The sequence below is a fragment of the Artibeus jamaicensis genome, unplaced genomic scaffold, assembly GCF_021234435.1.
Source record: "Artibeus jamaicensis isolate MK-2021 breed Jamaican fruit bat unplaced genomic scaffold, CSHL_Jam_final scaffold_286, whole genome shotgun sequence".
Lineage (NCBI taxonomy): Eukaryota > Metazoa > Chordata > Mammalia > Chiroptera > Phyllostomidae > Artibeus > Artibeus jamaicensis.
Genome location: NW_026522034.1, coordinates 15,206,860 through 15,222,381, shown reverse-complemented (window position 1 = coordinate 15,222,381; position 15,522 = coordinate 15,206,860). Strand labels below are relative to the sequence as shown.

General features: G+C 35.3%; 1 long non-coding RNA gene across 2 annotated transcripts in view; it reads left to right on the top strand.

Annotated features, from left to right (window-relative positions):
- LOC128626102 (uncharacterized) overlaps positions 1-15,522 on the top strand; it is a 221,519-nt gene that overhangs the window by 85,596 nt on the left and 120,401 nt on the right. Inside the window, exon 1 of one of the 2 annotated variants that reach the window (XR_008390006.1) lies at positions 7,246-7,269. The exons of the other annotated variant lie outside the window; for it this stretch is intronic. This is a non-coding gene — a long non-coding RNA (uncharacterized LOC128626102). Of the gene's footprint in view, positions 1-7,245; positions 7,270-15,522 lie in introns of those variants that run through there. 2 annotated transcript variants of the gene reach the window in all.

Here is a 15,522-nt window from a genome sequence, read left to right as displayed (position 1 = left end):
TAACCTCTGACTCTATGATCATTATCCAAAACTCTATTAAGACATTAGATCACCCTGGCCAAGCAGGTCAGTTGGTCGGAGCATCACCTTGTACACCAAAAGTTTGCAGGCTCATTCAGGGCACATGACTAAGGTTGGGTTTAATCCCTGGTTGAATTATGGGAGGCAACTGATCAATGTTTCTCTCTCACATAGTTGTTCCTCCTTCTTTCACTTCCTTTTTTTTCTAAAGTCAGTAAACATATCCTTGCGTGAGGATCTAAAATGATTAGAGCAATACCATTGCAAATAAAGCAGTTTCCTATCTCTACTTCTTTTGTTGTTTAAGTAGAAAAACAGTCTTTGTGCTCATTGCATTTAATAAAGGTTCACCCAAAACAAAACCTCACAAATTCTCATGATACTTCGCAATAATCTCTTCATATGCAAACTTTGGACTCTTTAGTATGTGACAAGTGATATTTTGTATCCTAGATACATTAAAAAAAGAGTGAATTACTTTTTAGTAATTTACTGCTAAATTACTTGCTCCGAACAGGAGCAAGTTAAGCAAAATTATAAAGGTAGTGAATTTATATTTGCTAATTTACAGCTTTTGCTTGTCAGTCTCTATATCACTTTAGTACCTAATATCAATTATTTTTTAAAAACCTCTTGAGACTATTTCATTAAGTATTCTCGGAATGATCAAGGAGGATCCTCCAAAACACACAGCCTCCTACCAGGCTTGGTCCAGATGCCCCTTCATTCTCTGCCTTACTGTTTTTTTTTAATTACTGAGCTGGCCAAAGGGTTTGTTTGATTTTTTTTCCACAAAATGGCTCTAGTAGTGCTTAGTTGTCCTTAACTTTATTGAAAACAATACTGTTACATTGTATTGTGACAACTGTTATATCAGCATGCATTTAAAAAAGTATCAAAATCATGAATTTTTGTGTAGGCATTTTAATATTGAAGATGGAAGAGACTATGCAACATTTTTAGCATATTATGCTTTGTTATTTCAAGAAAGGTAAAACAGAAAACAACTGAACTTCAAAAAAAGATTTGTGCAGTGTATGAAGAAGGTGCAGTGACTGATCAAATGTGTGTAAAGGGGTTTGCAAAGTTTTGTGCTAGACATTTCTTACTGGATGATGCTCCAGGATCAAGTAGACCAGTTGAGGTTGATAATGATCAAATCAGGATGTTAATAAAGAATAGTCAACATTACACCATGCAGGAGATAGCCAACATACTCAAAACACACAAATCCATGGAAGTTATTGGTGAAAATAAAAAATATGTCTTTTATTTTATAGAAAATAATTAAACAGAGATTTTTGGCCAACTCAATATATATCTTTTTCTGTAGTCATGGGTTTTTACCAAGATTTAGCTGCAAGATTTCTATTGCAGTATAATAAAATAATAAGTAATAAAACAAGTAAGTAAGTTAAATTCTATATTTCCAGCATGTGATTACTTGCTTAAATTGGGGAGTACTTTTTATGTCGAAGAATATCATAAAATTTCTTCCTAAGATGTTTAGGGCAGCAGTCTCCAACCTGCTTGGCATCAAGGACCATTTTCTTGAAAGACAATTTTTCCACAGAATGGTGGGAAGGGGGGCAGGGAAGGGTTCAGGATGATTCAAACACATTACATTTATTGTACACTTTATTTCTGTTATTATTAGATTATAATATATAATGAAATCATTATACAACTCAATATAGGGTTAGCTGTGGGCTTACCAAAACTGTGACTGAGACAAGTGTGCAGTTCAGGAAGGAGGCGTGGATGGGAGTGATAAATGAAACAATGGGTGGGTCACATGCAGACTAAAATAAGTGTCAGATTCTGACTTAAAGCCTGACACCAGATGTGGCTGCACAACTGAGGTACATGAACTCACTTACCACTATAAAGCCTGTCACCAAATGCAACTTAATTGTGACTTGCCACTCATTGACAGGGTTTTGATGTGAGTCTGCAAGCAATTGATAATGATAATCTGTATTTGCAGCCACTCCCCAGTGCCGGTGTCACTGCCTCAGCTCCACCTCAGATCATCAGGCATCAGAGTCTCACAAAGAACAGGCAACCTAGATCCTTCGCATGCGCAGTTCACAGTAGGGTTCATCTCCTATGCCAGCCTTATGCCACCACTGCTCTGACAGGAGGCGGAGTCCAGGCAGTAATGAAAGCAATGGGGAGCAGCTGGCTGTAAATAAAGATGAAGCTTTACTAGACCACTCCTCCCCTCTTACCTTGTGGCTTGGTTTCTAACAGGTCACAGACTAGTAGAGTCCACAGACTACTAAGTCTGTGGCCCGGGGGTTGGGGACCCCTGGTTTAGTGAGTAAAATAAATATGATATTAAAAAAATATTGAGGAGCCCTGGCCTCATGGCTCAGTTGGTTCGACCTTCATGCAATGTACTGAAGGGCTGATGGTTAGGTTCCCAGGCAGGACACATGACTAGGTTGTAGGTCCAATCCCAGGTTACGGTGAATGAGGGAGGCAACAGATCAATATTTTTCTCTCCCATCAATGTCTCCCTCTCTCTCTCCCTTCCTCTGTCTCTAAAAATCAATGGGTGATTGATTTTGGGTGTTCTTGGGTGAGGATAAAAATTATTAATGAGCTAAGAGGTATTTGTAAGTGGTGACACTTGATTCTAATGGTGCATATATTTGTGAAACTGGTAATGTGTGATCTCGGTTCCTTCAGATCAAATGGCTTATCTTGAATGTTACATGTTGCTAATCCAAGATTCATTATTCAAGAATCTCTTGATCATACTAAAAAAATTTGAGATGATATCTTTTTTTGATCTTCACCAAGGGATCTTCTTTTCCCTGTTGCTTTTAGAGAGAGAGGAAGGGAGAGAAACATCAGTGTGAGGAAAAGAAACATCAAATGGTTGCCTCCTCTGTGCATCCAGAGTTGGGGCTTTTGCCTTCTGTACACACCCAGACTGGGGATCATAGGTGCCTGGACTGGGGGGTCACATGTTCCTGCACATGGAATGAGAACAAATCCACAGCCTAGGCATGTGCCCTGAATGGGAACTGAACCTGTCATTATGGAGTTATGGGAGGTTGCTCCAACCAACTGAGCCACAGCAGCCAGGGCTCAAGGTGATTTAAAAAATGTGTGTATTTTGATCTTATTCACTAGCATTACAGTAGCTCACTGTCTCTCCAATGTAACTTGAATGTCTACGTAGAGATGATTATAAATCAAACTATCAATTTTATAGCATTATATCTACCTAACTGATTATAGACCTAGTTGTTATGTTGAACTTCCTTTCATTTATAGATAGGAGAACCTTATGTAAGAGGCTAATATGCTCTCTGTTGAAATTAAGTGATGTGAAATTCAATTGTCTTAAAATGTTTCTGTTGTGTTTACTTTGATGGGTCTCATAAAAATTCTAAAAAATGAGTTTCCTTTTCTTTATTTTTTCCTTTTTACCTATTATTTACATTGCAGTAACATTTAAATATTTCTGGAATTGGGGAGGGTAAATTTTTAATGCACATACTAACCATTTTATAAAAAATGCTTCACTCAAAAATATCACTATTTAATGTTTAGAAAGTGTATAATCCCTATAGATCTACACATGCATTTTTATTTACTAAAAATGAGCACTGTATTATTTCATATTCTTTCCTTCTGATAAATTCTATTGAGCTAACATTAAATTCTGTGTTCAATTTTCATAATTTTTATTATTTTCTTCAAATAACACTGTAATATTTCAAGTTGGTGTTATAGTTTAAAATTATATCTGCATTTGTTAAAATAGGCTTCTAATTCTTTTTTTAAGGGTAGCATAAAATGTAAAGTAATAGAAAGGAATTTTAAAAAGTATCTATTTTTAGAGATATTGGTTTTATTCTTATATTTAAATGCAAGATAGCAGAACATTGTAGCCCTACTTTATTAAAAATATGAACAATCATGAAAAACATTTTAACAGTAAAATAAAAGTTAACACAGTATAATTATATTGTGAATCTGGACTTTGCATAACATTAAACTTTTTACATGGGGATAAATTTATCTCTACAATGAAAATTGTTTCATATGTCCTGATTAAATAAAAATACATTCTTTTAAAAATTAAGTATAAAAATTTTATGAATATGATAGGTAAAACATACTGGAATGGCCCTGTTACCAGACTCAAGGGGCAGGGGCTGTTTGGGGTATTCTATTCAAGACCGAGACCTGGGTGTCATAATTAGTTTTATTTATTTTCATCAACAGAAGGAGACAGGATTTACACCCAAAGCTCTGTCTTCTCAATGGAAGGCTTAGAGCCATTGCTTGTGTATACTATCTGATTAATTGCATTTTGATTTCTTCTTGAGGGCTGGCTACATTTAGATGGCTGGTTTCTGGTCAAGCTCAGCAGGTTACAGCTGTGTCTACAAAATACTGTACTGTATTTTAACATTTAACAAGACAGTCATTTAGTAAGAACTGTCCAGACCTTGAGACCCTAGTCCTATCTAACAGCATGATAAATATTCTGGTGATTATAATGCCTATGCATACTGTTACTTATCCATAAAAACAAACAAATGGGCATATATGTTTTATACATAGAACCACATATGTGTTTTATGCATTATGCCATAATAAAGTCTATTATGTATTCCTCCCTATGATTCTCTCTCATATGTTCCGTATTTAGATATATTACACATATTTTTGTTTCCAAAAATGTGATGCAAGAGCCATAACTGAAGCATATTCTATGTAACCTCTTTACTCAGCACAATGATACTATTTGATATATTAGTACTTCAACTGTACGCTCAATTGATTCAATTACATAAATATGTAGTAATTCATTTATTCAATATATCAGAATACAGCCAGCAAGTTATCAATTATTTCCTGTTCTTGTCTTCTTCAATTCATACTGCAGTAAACACTTTCCCTCTGTGTGTGTGTGTATACATATATCTTAGGAATTTACAGTTTCTGTATTCCTATGGTAGAGCTGCACAGGAGTAGAATTATTATTTATGTATGATGGCTTAAGACTTTTAAATTTTAATAGATATTTTCAAATAGTCTTAAAGGAAAAATTTTCTATGCATAAAATTCATTCATATTCCAAGCAATTGTTTGCATGGCCATTTGAATTTTTTTGCCAATTGGCTAGCCAAAAGTTAATAATCACTTCTAATTTTCATGTCATTGACTATTAGATTGAGAATATTCACACATTTTACCATTTGAATTTGCTCTTCTATTCATATATTGGTTTATTTAGGAAAGTCTTTTACTATACTAAATACTGCAAAAATTATTGCTTCTGTTATCTGCATAAAAATATTTTCCTGTGTATAACCTATACATTAATGTTTTATTATTTATTTTCTGCAGTATGTTTAAGCATTCTAAAAATATTTACATATATATGCACCTTGTAGCTTATAATTTTGCAGTCTTGAAATAAATTATTAGTTATAATATAAGTTTAGTCTTTTAGATTTCCATGTGAAATTTGCTCAGTTTTTGACATCTAACTTGCTAATATACTGTAATACTTTTTGCCACGTATGATAAAAGTATGTGTATTGTTTTTAACTTTCCTCTAGTTATTTAGTAACATTAATATTAACATAATCATAGATTGTCCTTTTTCTAATGTTCTGTTTACTATGCTTTTGTTATTATCAAGAGATTAAAATGTCCTTATAAGTTGTGTTGCTATGACAAACTGACCCTCGATTTATATTTATGATAATTTTGAAAGCTGTTTGGTGGCTAAAATCTGAAATTTTAAGTTAATTTTATCTAATTCTAAGAAACTCTGTTTCAATTCATATAGAATGTTTGCAAACTTTGTAAACATACCAACTTGGAATAGCTCGACATTTTTTTCTTTCATAAAAATTTTCCTTTAATATGGCAAAACCCCCACCTAAACCCTAATGGATTAAAGCAAGTCAAACCACCACTGTACATGGATAAAACCTTCTCAAAGGTCAACCGAAGGAATCCAGAGCTAAAAATTAAACTGTGTTCATGTTCAGTGAAGTCATCAGTCACAGACAAAAGTCAATTATTTGCACAGTTGGCAAGTCCTCTAAGAAATGTGCCCCAAGAAGCATTAACTTGTGTTGTTTTTACACCATCCTAAAAGCTTGCACATTTTATTTTTCAGATAATTTAACATTTTTAATAGAGTGTGTTAGCTTTTCTGGGGTAAAGCTTTGGTACTATTTATATAAGATTGCTTATCTTGAAGACTTGACATTTCCCCAAGAGAAGTTTTGACTCTGCTTTAGAATTTCACATAAATTAAAATTTGCCTCAAGTACCAATAGGAGGGAGGTGACACAGGATACCACATATACAGTCTAGTTACGTTGCTGGACTGTACATTTAGAAATTACTTCTTTGAGGTATTTATGATACAGGGTGCAGCCGGGGGGGCCCCAAAAAAATTTGGAATGGTGTCCAGAATTCAAAGTGTATAGGAATATTGGAGAGACATATAAGATGTCCTAACCCCCCCACCCCCCAGGGGGAAGTGACAAATAGAGCCAGGGCCATTGAGAGTTGTTTTGCATAGCAATAGTTTTGCAGCTAACCTCTGGAGTGATTATTTAACATATCTATAACCTTTAACTGGTTTCATAGATATGTTAAATAGCTGTGGCCAAGTTATGAGCCAGGAAGAAGGGAGTGGCTTCTACCCAGGATGTAACTAGGGGCTGCACTCCTGAGTGAGAGCTTGGAAAAGATTGGCTCCAGGACATGAGGGGATAACTGCCCAGGTGAGGAGAGAGCCACTGGACTGGGGACAGAGTGAGGACCCCTGCAGTCATGTAAGAGAGAGCCACGCGGTTTCAGCAGAGTGAGGACCCCCTCTTGGTGAGGTGAAAGAGGGCGCCATGTAGTTTTGGCAGAGTGCAGACCCTCTCTTTCCCAGGTGAAAGGGAAAACCACGCAGCTTTGCCATAATGGAGATCCCTGCAGCCAGGTGAAGAAGAAAGTCACATGTTTTTGGTGGAGTGCAAACCCCTCCAGCTTTGGTAGAAGAGGCACACACGGCTTTGGGATGCCCCTTTGGCCGCGGGGCCTGGAAAGCAGGAGAGACTTTGACTGGAACTGGGTACAACGAACTCTTGCCAGTGGACCGTGAGGGGGTACCAAAGTACTTTGGATTAACTAGAGATCCTGCACAGTGACACAGCTGATGGCACCAGCGGCCTGAAAAGGGGACGTGTGCTCTTTTCCTGATTTACGGTACCCGGAGTTGGGACAGTGGGAGAAGGGAGCTGTGTGGGTGTAGGTGTATACCCTAAAGGACTTTGATATTTTAGTGGAGGCATTAAGCCTAAATAGTATTAAATAAACATTTTGTTTCCTTTTCACAAATCTCTGGCATTGAGAGATGTCTTTCCAATTGGCGGCAGACAGAAGAGCCCAGTGGATATTAGTATTTTGTCCTTGGGAGGGGCCCCTGTTGTGTAGCAGTTTTTGGCATCCCTAGGTGGGCCAAATATTGTATTGCCCTCCCTCAGACCTCTTGTTCGGTAACATTTGCACCAGAGATCTTAGTCTATCCTGCTTAATATCCAGTAATATGAATTTGAATCATCAGAACCTTAGCCAGACTTTAATATTTCAAATGCATTAATACATATCTCAGTCCAGGTTACTGAGTTCTAACAAATTTATTATCACGAAGGAAATAAATTTAGTCAGCCACATTTAAAAATGCCTTCACTACTGCCTTTCAAAATATAACAACTAAAACTACAAGTGTTTATCATACCTGAATCCCATCTCTGCTCCCTGAAATTCTCCTAGTTTCATTTATTAGAAGGGGATTTAAAAGAAAACTACTTAAAGACCATTCAGATTTTCCATCTGAGAACAGCGTACCTTTTTCCTTATTTAATATTATTTTTCTCCTATTTTTATTTTTTATTTTTATTTATTGACTTCAGAGAGAGGCAGAGAGAGACAATGATTTGTTGTTCCACTTGTTTATGCATTTATTGGTTGACTCTAGTATGTGCCTTTACCAGGGATCAAACCCACTACCTCGGCATACTGGGAGGACATTCTAACCAGCTGGCCTATTCAGCCAGGGCTTATGTTGTCTCTTAATATCATTCTTAATATAGATCTTGTATTTTATTTGTTAAATTAGTACTTGAATATTTTAACTTTTTGTTGTTATAGTAAATGTTGTGCATAAGTGCATTTGCTACAATGCTGTAAAAATACTTAAAAATATTTTTCTTGGAACTGGATACTTCATCAAATTTTCTTATTAATTTTAAGATTACCATAGTGTTTCCTAATTTAAGATATTTACAATTTATTTATTATATTTAGTGTGCTTCTATTTGTATTTTTCTTAGTATGGATCTTGAGTTTTATCTAGTGGCTTTTTATCATCTATTAATGTTGAATGTGGCAAAAATTCTTTAAAAATATACTAAACACTAACAGCTAGACATCATTGTCTTTAAAGATTTGACAAATAGAGCTATCAAGTCAAACAGTTAAACATAAATATAGCGGCAAATAATTCCTTATAAAATTTCACAAATGAAGAGCCATGTGTATTGTGATAGAAGACACACACAGCTGCATAATTGTGATTGAGTTTGGGGAGGAAACAACCACAATAAACAAGCACAGAGTCGATATTTTGGCTTTGGTGGCAATCGTAACAAACACAAACTTCAAAGGGCAAATCAGATGTTGCCGTGATGAATGAATATAGTCTTTAAATTCAGTTATTCATGGTTATAAAAAGAAGAAAAGGAGTAAGCAGAGTGAGAAATAATTTGTGGCAAATTTTCAAGTAAGGCGTACTCAAATTTAAAATGCAAAATTATAAGTAATGTTACCGGTAATTGCCCTGGGTGTGTGTGTAAGAGAGAGAGACAGAGATTAATCTGTATCCCTGTCTGAAAAGGACATTCAAAATGAACCAAAGCGGCCAAAGAATAAGATTCATCCCAAGTGCTGTTCAGAGTCAAGGTTGTTTTTCTTGTATTAGAAAGCAGTTTACTCCATGCTGTTTTGAGAAGGTATCTTTTCAAATGCTCGGTGATATAATCCGGAGCAGCAGCAGCAGGAGGTAGAATGGGTTTTCTATCTTCGGTTTAGCAGAAATGGCTATTGAAACTACACGAAGTTAAAGGGCCGAGGACTATGTGACCCCCCAGGACCAAGTGGTGTCTTTTAGTTGTTTTGTTATTTTTGTCAAGGCAGGATATATGCCAGTTTTTTTTTTCAGTTTGATACTTGCATCCAAAGTTTGGAAAAGAAAGACTTTGTCATGGAAAAATTAATTAAAAATGCGTTTACCCTTGATATAAACTGTGTCAGAAGGATACCGTTCATAAGTTTGTACTCTTTAAAGACAAATAAAACAGGTATCATATAAGCTCTGGCTAGGTATGTTAGTTAGTTTGAGCGTCATCCCAATATACAAAGGTTATGGGTTCGATCGCGATTCAGGGCACATAGAAGAATCGACCAGTGAATGCATAAATAAGTGGAACAACAAATCACTGCTTCTCTCTTTTTCTCCAATAAATAAAATAATAATAATATAAAGTGTGGGAAAAGTACATATATTGGACTGTAGAAAGGTAGATTAGCCCTGGCTGGTGTGGCTCAGTGGACTGATCACTGGCCTGCAAACCAAAGGTTGCTGTCCCTAATTTCTGGTCAGGGCACATGCTTGGGCTGTGGACCAGGTCCCCAGTGAGGGGCGCACAAGAGGCAACCACACATTGATATTTCTCTTCCTCTCTTTCCCCTCCCTTTCCTTCTCTTTAAAAATAAATAAATATATTTTTAAAGAAAGGTAGATAATTTTTTAAATTGTCAGATGAGTATAATTGTTATATATTTAATATTAAAAGAATAGCTTATACTTAGTGGTTTTAAATAAGATACTGTTCATTCAGAATTTTTTATATTTTGCTAAGACATTCATTCTTTCAGAAATGGCAGCAGTATGACACTACCACATTGTAATCCCTCACCTTCTAAAGTTTTCTCATTCATCCAGTGCACACAGAATACCTAATTATGCTGGGCACAGTCCTGATGTTCGGACTATGTCAAGGAACCAAACATGAATCCTTATTGTTATGAAGCATACATTCTAATCAAGGAGACATAAACATAATGAATAAATTACACACTTTATAGCCTGTCACAAAACTGAATGCTGAAAAAGTCAGGGGAATAGGTAATGAAAGTAGATGCGATATTAGATAGGATGATTAAAATGTGGACAGTTGAACAAAGACTTGAAAGGAATTCCCTCTGGTTGCCTGGTAGAAGGGCGGTACAAGTAGAGATAGAGTGAGGCCAAGGCCCTCATTTGGGAGCGTGCGTGGCAGGCCCCAGGAGGCATGAGAAAACCATGAAGGCTGGAACAGAGTAGACCACCGGGGGACTACGAGGATATGCTATCAGAAGTAGTGGGGAGGAAGGGTCAGTGCCTCCAAGTGGCTCTTGAGTTGCATTCAGGGGAGCATCCTAATCTGATGTACGTGTTTTAATGGGATGCTATGGCTATGGTATTGAGCATAGACCACAGTGGGGGACCAAGGTTGTGAGGAGTTTTACATTACCAGTCCCCAGGACTCTGATACAAGGATGTGAGGTGTGAGATAAAGAGAGCTATCGAGGTCAACTCCAAAATTTTGATCTGAGCAAGTGGAAAAAATTAATTTGCCAATAACTGAGATGAGAAAGATTGTAAATGGTGTAGGTCTGAGAGAGTAAATGAAATATTCTGTCTTATACACTTTTTTACCTTTATTACTTTCAGCTGGAGGTGTTTATATAACTCTATCTATTCATATCTGTATAATTATGTATGTATGTATAGTATACACATTATATTTTATATGTTAGATACATACATAACATATTTTTACTCAAGGAACAACTACCTAGATACAAATATATACTGGGAACTGTAAGCAAAATAAAGTGCAAAAATAATAACTAGTATCAGGAATTATGGTACTAGCACAATATAAATTCTATAAATTATTGTTTTATGTCTACTTGGTCATTATATCTGAATTTCCTGATCTTCAATTCTCTCACTTGTAAAACTGGTGTGATAGTATCTGTTCTCTGATTTAATTTAGAAAATGATCATGTTAAAATTTTGGTGAATAATTCTATACAAAAGACAATTGGAAATAGAATGAAATAAATTAAACACTCAATTTATTGCAATTGAAAATACTCAGATAACTATTTAGAATCTTAAATTTTGTTTCAGAAAAGTAGAAAAGTATTGCAATATAATTTTACTAATATTTATGAGCCTTTTTACTGCGGACAGTGCAGATATTACACGTACAAATGAGAACAGGATAGATTCAAGGAAAACTTTGCTCTGCCCTTCCTTCCCTCCTGCAGGCCCACAGTTGGATGGACCACACTCTGAGATGCATTTTCAGTGGCATGGGTCACAGCAGTCTCTGTTTTGCAATGATCAAGTAGCCTATGAATATCCTGAGCAGAGTGACAGTTATTTTTATCTAAATAATTTGTGGACAGCCATTGGTTTATAATCTGAATTTGGTAAATGACTGCTGAATAAAATAATAGAGCCATCATTCTTTAACTCTGTGATCTAACGTTTTGAATATGACAGGATTTAAAATTAGAAATTAAAATCAAATATAAAATATAAATGTTTTGTAGTTTTACTGAGGAGACCCGTTAATGGGCTCTCCTCGTCAGCTCTTGCCTTATGCACAAGACAATTCAAGCAGGAGACAACACATACAGTGGAAATGAGATGGCAAGTTTATGAAATACACTTGAGCACAAAACTACTGGCCCTACGTAGAGAGGAAATAAAGTTGTTGTAAAGTTTGTTTTATACACTTGGGCCAGAAAATACAAGTGGGTATCCACTAATCTGAATGCCCTGGCTCTTGGGGTTCAGGGGTTATAGACTTTAGCCAGCTTCTAGGTCTCTGCTCCTCCTCCCCTTCCAGACCTTGGGATTAATATATGTTCACAAAAGCTTTCTTTCCCAGCTATGGAAATGGTTACAAAGGCTTTCTTTCCCATGCAAGCGATATGCACAGAATTTCAAGGGTTCCCCTTCTTCTGTGCTATCTTAGTTTTCCTAAGTTTGAAACACCAGGCAATCTTATCTGACCAGGGCCAGGACTGCTGAGTCAGTGAGTGAGACATGTCTCTCTCCTCCCTGCCTTAGTTTACTATCTATCCTAACCAATAGATGTAGGAATTGATGTCCATAAAGGAATTTTTCCACAAATTCTTTTCAAATCACCATCGCTTTTGTTACTATTTAAAACTATAAAAATTATATCTAAAATTATTATATAAAACAGCAATAAAGTACAAAAATTTTAATGCAGTTAGACAATTATCACATGCTGTAAATCATATGCTGTGCATATCTGGGGAAAAAAAAGAAAGTGTGAAACTCAAAATTAAGGCATCTGGTAAAGTGGCTAAATACAAGCCAAACTGTAAACATCAAAAGTTTTGGAGTTTGTTTTATAGTCCTTATTTTGGACAAGAAATTATTTCACTTGACTAATTGTAACATATGTAGCTTCATGTGAAATATTGGTTCAGAAAAATGTGACCCTTCATTTGTAATCATGCAAATGATTAGGTCTTACATAGTTACTGTAGTTGGTTGCAGATTGGATATAACCTTTCATGGTAGATGAAGTAAAAAAATATGGTCACTGGGGGATTTTTTTCTGTGTTAAGAGAAGACAAAAGAACCTCAAAGCAAAACACAACCCACACCAGAGAAGCCCTCAACAGTGCCGTAGAAGAGCAAAACTGTCTTAACAATAAGAAAGACAAATTGTTCCATTAGCATATGTGTGGAAAGTTTACATGAGTTTGTTTTTTATAGTCCTCCTCATTGAAAAAACAACTAAATGACCAAAAGTGAAATCAATGAAAATAAACACATAAAAGGCCACAGATCTACCTTGTAATTACAAGGATTTCTAATCTCATTTGATAATGATAAAATTTCATGTATAAACAAAGTTTTTCAAGCATTTCCCTATAAATTTTCTCCACAGTGATTACTTTCTTTTTTTGAAGAACATTAGAAATTATATTATTTATATTTTAAGATGATTAATAAAAATTTAAACTAAAATTATGAAAAAAGATCTCCTGCATTGTATCAGTAAAAAGCCCTATTACATCATTCTTCTAGTGAATATTTATTGCTTATAATGTATATTTTATTAAGCATTGACAATAAACTATTGAATGGAGAAAATCTTGCTTACAGAGGTTACCATTTTGCTTAGTATTATGAGTTGGGTACATTGAAAAGCAAGTAAGCAATCACCATATTTCACTATGTATAATGCACACTCACATTTTGTGCACATTACACATGGGATTGTTATACCCATGGTATGTAATCATTACAGATATGTATAATGTGCATCCTTATTTTTCCCTCAAAATTTTGGGCAAAAAAGCGCATAATTATACATGGCAAAAATACGGTACTGTAACAGATGTTAATTGTTAAGATGGGACTAGTTACATAGTGTGCTTCAGAGCTCTTAGCAGTGCCACTTAGTGCAATGGAATTAATAACACTGTATTTGTTTCCTGTTTCAGCTGTAACAAATTGTCACAAATCTGGTGGCTAAAAACAACACAGATTTATGTTTTTAAAGCTCCAGAGATAAGATATCTAAATAGGTTGGTAGGGCCGTTGTGTTCCTTCTGTATATTCTAAAGGGCGGATCTGTGTTTTTCCTTTTCTGGTTTCTAGGGGCTGCCCTGTACAGTATAAGTCTTCATTTAATGTCGATATGTTCTTCATTTTCACAGCTAGTGGTGTGACGTCTTCAACTCTTTCTCTTTCTCCACTTCCATGGTTTTATTTTTCTCTAACTCTGATTGATCATCTTGCTTTTTTCTTATTAGGACATTTGTGATTTCACTGGGCTCAGCTGGACAATCCACAATAATTTCCCTATATTAGGATTTTATTTATAATCAGCAAACTCTCTTTTGCCATATAAGGCAACATATTTTCAGGTTTTAGGGATAAAGGCACAGTCATCTTTGGGAGTCATTCTGCTTGCCTATCTAGAAAAGTACATTCTATTTCATATATGTGTTAACAGCAAAGAAAATAATTCTTATTAGGTAAAAATATTTTTTAGTAAATGATTCTGCGATAGTTGACTGTATATTTGGAGAGAAATCACCCATTTAGGTGCTCCGCTCCCAATTTAATATCAGATAGGAAATTCCACATGGAATTCATCACCAGGGGATTCCATCGATATAGACCAGGGTGGGGATGGATCCTCCCGAGTTGTGTGGTGCACGACTCACATCACTGACCGCAGCACTTTTGTAGGTTAGCAGTGGCAATGAAAAATTCTTCAGGGAGGAAATTTGACAATACAAGATTCTTCAGTTATGTGTGCTCTACTGGTAGCTTCACTTTGTACGGTGTCCGGCAGAAGTAAGGCCTGCTTGAGTGTGGTTGGTAGGATATAATATGGGTGCAATAATTTGTAATTTTAATCTGAGCATTTCATCTAAAATGTCATATGGTATGCTTAAGTGTGTTATTGTTATGTTACAGAATTACATGCTTATGATTTTTCAATAAAAGACTTTGTAATTAAAAAGGGGTGTTATTTGTGTCAGACCCTATATTTTATTTTTAGACATATAGTGTGCTTAATTTTATAAGAAACTTTATGTACAATGATAAGCATCCTAATGACATATTTAATGGGAAAGTTTAGAAATAGTCTAAAATTCCCTATACTAGTAGCTTAATTAAAGTATTTTACAGCCATTGGAAATAATATTACAGTTATTAAAATGATCTTACAATAAGTTTTTATTGATAAAATTAATTATTTAAGTGCATAGTTAGAATAGAACTTTCATATATTGAAGACTATTTAATAATATTTGATTACTCATACATATTTATCAGCTTTTCTACTGGTACCCCACCAAAATGCAATAAAAATATATTAAACTATTACTAAAAAGAGAATAATAGAATTGATGGGTACATGAAAATGTCAGTAAATGAAATACAGAAAGGAAGTAGAAGTGTCATGACTAATTTAGGAGAATAGACATGAATGCAACTCCAGGGTATAGATTTTAAACTGCTTTTTTGTTCTTTAATTTCTTTGCATGGTTGTGTTCCTCATTCAAAATCTCTAGGTGGTGCCCTCAATTTCCCAAGTTTAGGACACAAAATTTAACAATTACTGAGGGAATAAGGAAGGTCTAATATCTGACAGCCTGTACATTCTGAAGCAGGAGGTGTGGCCCTGCCCTACCACCCACCAATCCTGAGTGGAAAAAAATGATACAACTATACTCAACATATCACGTGATTTTCTATTTTTTCCCTTAGTTTACCATCACTAGTTTACACCCAAATGCACCTCTGCTCGTCAGAATCCAATAATTCCTTTAAGTCTTAAC